Source organism: Phragmites australis, chromosome 9, assembly GCF_958298935.1.
Source record: "Phragmites australis chromosome 9, lpPhrAust1.1, whole genome shotgun sequence".
NCBI lineage: Eukaryota > Viridiplantae > Streptophyta > Magnoliopsida > Poales > Poaceae > Phragmites > Phragmites australis.
Genome location: NC_084929.1, coordinates 30,356,995 through 30,361,741, shown reverse-complemented (window position 1 = coordinate 30,361,741; position 4,747 = coordinate 30,356,995).

Below are 4,747 nucleotides of genomic sequence, written 5' to 3'. Positions count from 1 at the left end.
AAAACCGACAACAAAATGATGAGGAACACTACTTACCTCGCACGATTCCTTCAACTCCGATTGAACTACACCACCACGGCTCGAATGTCATCCCGAGAACCAATTTCTTCATCGCCAACCACACGCGGGTTGAATCCCAATGCCGTCGCCAACACTTCCTCTCACTCAACCGTGCGAGCTCGAATGGGGACATAAACCCTAATACCCAATCGGGAATAAGATGCGTCCGAATGACCCTTCCAACTCATCTCCGACGTGGATTCCATTTAGGCCAGTGTGGATTCAAAACCGGTATTTATGTGCCACGTCAGATGCGAGGGGGGGTTCCACATTCGGTTTCCAAATGTGAGGGAGTTTCTATTTTTGGTATCCTAGTTGCTGGTGGTCTTTCAAATTTGACCAATAGTTTAAGGGGGTAAAGTGGACTTTTTCTTTCTTAGACGTTGCTTGTTTGTGTGAGTTTTAAGTGCTCTTGGGCTGAAGGATACGTGACCTGATAGCATGTCGACCATCTGGTCCAATACCCTATCCCAACTCTAGAAAAAAATGGCCTCATTTAGCCCATGTATTGTCCTCCCCATCTCCCTTGTTTCACCCTCACCTCATCCCACTTAGAGTCACGCGTGCCTTGCCCCTGAACCTTTCTGGTACTCGGCTCCATGTAGAACCTATCATCCCCTCATCCCCCAACATAAGGGTTTGGGAAAGCCATGTAAAGTCCATGCGGAATAGATGTGAGAAACTGAAAGTTAGTGGAAGTAATTAACATGTGAGTTAAACTTATAATATCCATCTCTTTGTTTGGCTTGTGATGGGAGTTAAAAGAGGGGGTTTAAGAGGGAATTCCTATCCACTGTTTGGTGTGTGTGTGTGTGTGGGGGGGGGGGGGGTTGAGTGAGAAATTGTAACATAAGTCATAATTAGTACCATGCTCATGCATTGCAACATATCCTAAATCTAACATCCCAATTCTTGCTTTAAGAAATCATAAAAAAAAGGGTGTCTAATTTTTCTCATCTCTTGCATGCGTAGTATCCATATGTGATTTGTCTATTTTGACCATAGTTTAGTTAGGGAAGGAAAAATTCTAATATTAAGAAATGTTTGTCTCATACATAGCAGCACATTCTTAATTGTCAAATCATACAAATTGGTTCTAAGAAGAAAAGTACAAAATAAAATAAACATTAACTAATCAAAGTTCCTTTTACACAAGTAAGAAAACAAACATGGCAAGCGAAATAATTCACATCTTATGAGACAAATTACTTGAAAATTTAGTCTTATGTGCTCCGGAGCCTCTTTCTTTTTCTTTTTACCCAAAGTTCTTCTTTTCCCATATCTGGCTGAGCTCTGATAAATCACTTTAATCTGGTATATAAGCACAATGCTTAGTACACAATATAGAGTAGCATTTGTGAGGCAAATACAAATACTAAATAGTAATAAATTTGTCAGGGGAAAAAATAAAATTAGAATTTCTTTTACTCCCTCCAGTCCGAAGTAAGTGTTATTTTGATGAATGCTAGGCGACGTCCTACTCTCCCTCTTCCATGCTCTACATAGCTGCAACGGCTCCCATCCTGACTGCATGTCGTGGACTCCATATCCACCCAATCGAACTCGTGTAAATTCATTTTCGAGGACGGGGACCATGAGGGGAGTGGTGGTGCAGGCTGGGGCTGGAGCCCAAGGAGGAGTCATGACGAAGGTAGGACAGCTCGTGGAGGCTGCCATCAGAGACATCAACAAAGAGGTCGTCTGCGAAGCCCACCATGGAAGGCATGAGGGAAGGATGGTGTAGCACATGAGGTCTTTGTTCATGTCACCACTCCACACGCCGATCATGTCACCACTCCACACGCCGATGCCCTGTCCCCAACGGTGGACCCCTAAGGCGTGCTGCAGACGACCACTGAGAGGCTACTGCGAGCGAGAAATTGCAGGCCACATGCTACACGAGGTGGCCGACGCAGTTGCGGCGTTGAATCTGGTGGCTACAAGGATGAAGGTTGTGACGATGGTCAGGGGCGTCAGATTTGATGATAGCAGGCAGGGAGTGCACTACAAGGTATGTGGGTGTGAGAGAAAGAGAAGAGGTGTGGAGGTGGTGGAGAGGAGGGGGTGTGCACGATCGCTGAGCGATGGGAGTAGAGCACTCGTGACCTTCACACCAGAAGCCGTTGGGGCGTTGGCGGATCCCACAGAAGGCTAGGCGACAGATCCGTCAGAAGTTGAAAGGCTCAGCTCCACAGCTGTCGGCCTCTTCGTGCGTGCGTGGGGCTTAGGAGAGGAGAAAACCCTAAAAAGTGATTTGACCGAACGGTAAGTGGCGAGACCGCGAGGGAGGTGGATGGATAACAATGCCCCGGCTAGTCTGGTTTTTCCGATTCTTTATTAGATAGCGTGGGAGTGGAGTTGGGAGGGGATGTAGGAACCAACTCATACTTCATGCAGTAGAGATAAATGTTGGAGATGCATTCATCTTCCACTAACAACACAATTCTTATCCGATTACCATTCCTCCCCCTGGGTTTAAAATGGTGGGAGTTGGCATATCAAATTCCCTTCCTCATCCCAGTGAAATTCTTATGCCCACTAACCGATCAAGAGATTTTAAAACCCACACTTCTAAACTCTCATTCCCTTCTGTCAATTCCCTTCAACCAAGCACACCCTGGGTGTTGTACCCTCCTCCACAAGCCTATGTTCGTTTGTGTTGTCACACACTCTTATCGGGTTTCATCCCACGCTAGTGTCATTGTCTGCTCCCTCTCTACAACATCAGCCTTTAAAGGTTCATTGCCTGGTTTGGCTAACCCTACCACTACATCACCTCCTCCTCCGGACGAACCTCACCCTCCTACTTGCTATTTGCCTCCTTCACCTCTACCATCTCTTTTCCATGTTGTCCTCCTTGTTGATTGCCTGCATTACCAAGAATAGACATCTTTTCCCCATGTTGTCCTCCTTGATTACCGCTTTGCACCTCATCCTCCATCGCTTGCCCCTGAACCACACCATGCCTCCTTTCGTCTTTGGACACATCGCCCGAGGAACGCTTATGAACCTCTATGTCCTCCTTCCATTCCTTCTATCACCACCATGACCTTATTTGTCACAGTTAGCTCCTCATGTGTCTTTAGCTCCTCATGTGTCTTAGTGTCTTACTCTTAGAGTATGCTTGTTTAGCTATTTTTCAACTTCAACTTCTTAAAAGCAGAAGCTAAAACAAGCTGCCTACTTCTAAAAATAGATTTGGAGAATCAAAAGTTGTCTATTAAAGGCCAACTTTTGATTCTAAATTAGAATCAGAAGCTGAAACAATTAAACAACCTGATTCTGGAAACCAATTCTTGGAATCAAAAGGTATGTTTACTATGAGAATTCATGAGATGGTCTGGAGCTGCCTTTTTATTCTAAGAGATGATGCTTTGAGGTTATCACTAAGGGTATTACATACATAGTACATTTCATCCGTATAAAAAATTCAATCCAAAACAGGCTTTTTCGAAAGCTACAGCCAAAACAAACAAGCACTAAAGCTGCTCTGTGGATTATGAGGGATGGTGTTCTGATGTTGCCATTAGGGGTATTACATATATTATACATTTCATCCATATCAAAATCCAATCTAGAATTAGCTTTTCGAACTTTTCCAAAGGCACGTTGCAGAATCAACTTTTCTAAAGCCATGTTGCAGAATCAACTTTTCCAAGGCCATGCTCCATAGTCATTTTTTTCAAAGCCATACTCCATAATTAGCTTTTTCAAAAGCCAAATCTAAAAAAAAATGCTCTTACCTCTTTTGCTTGAATGGGTGTGTATTATTTTGACATGTTGTTACCTTAAAGCTATTGTAGCGCATTTTGAAGTTAAAATTCATGTTGTAATATGAATAGCTAAAGCAATTCAAGATCAAATTTTCGAAAATCCAAAGCTGAAACAAACATATCCTTAGCCTCTCTTGCCTGATGTGCGCATTATTTTGACATGTTCTTATTTAAAAGCTATTGCTAAGCAATTTGAAGCTAAAATTCATGACGTAACATGAATCCGCCGGTTTCCTAAAAAAAAGGCACTATCCATGGTGCAGCAGTAGAGTTGCTGTAATCAGTCCTTTTCACGAGAAACAGCAAAATTTATGTGCGCAACGTGCGTGAAACTGTCGTTTACCTGCCACATCTGAGCCCTCATTCCATCGGCCAGCTCGCGTGGCGCGTGCACAGCCATTGGAGGGCCGAGCACACATGCATGCCCGGCCTTGTGAGCACGTGTAATCGTTAAATTGCATGCACAACCATTGGAGGGCCGAACACACATGCCCATGCACCCCGCCTTGTGAGCACAGTGAACCTCGGCCGTCTGGCCTGCCTCAGCGCCCTAATCTAGGCACACACCATCCACCATGGGTCGCAAGATTCAGATCGAGTAACAGTAGTCAACTCGGACGTTGCCCCCACCGCGGGTGTTCGACTCGAAAGCAAATTGTATAGGACTATGTCCTACAAAAGATTTTTCCTCTTTTTAACTTAATCGTTGAATCACAAGACAGATAGTACGGATAAGATCTCATAAAGATCTTTCTAACAAGATACTATAGAATTAGTTTCTACCCGACTCTGCCACTGCAATAGTGACCTGATTGGCACCGGTGCGGAGACGCTACCACCGCCGCCGCTGCACGTCGCGTTTGCCCTTTGGAGGTACAATTCACCGAGCCCGCTTCTGAAGAGCCGGCGCTACT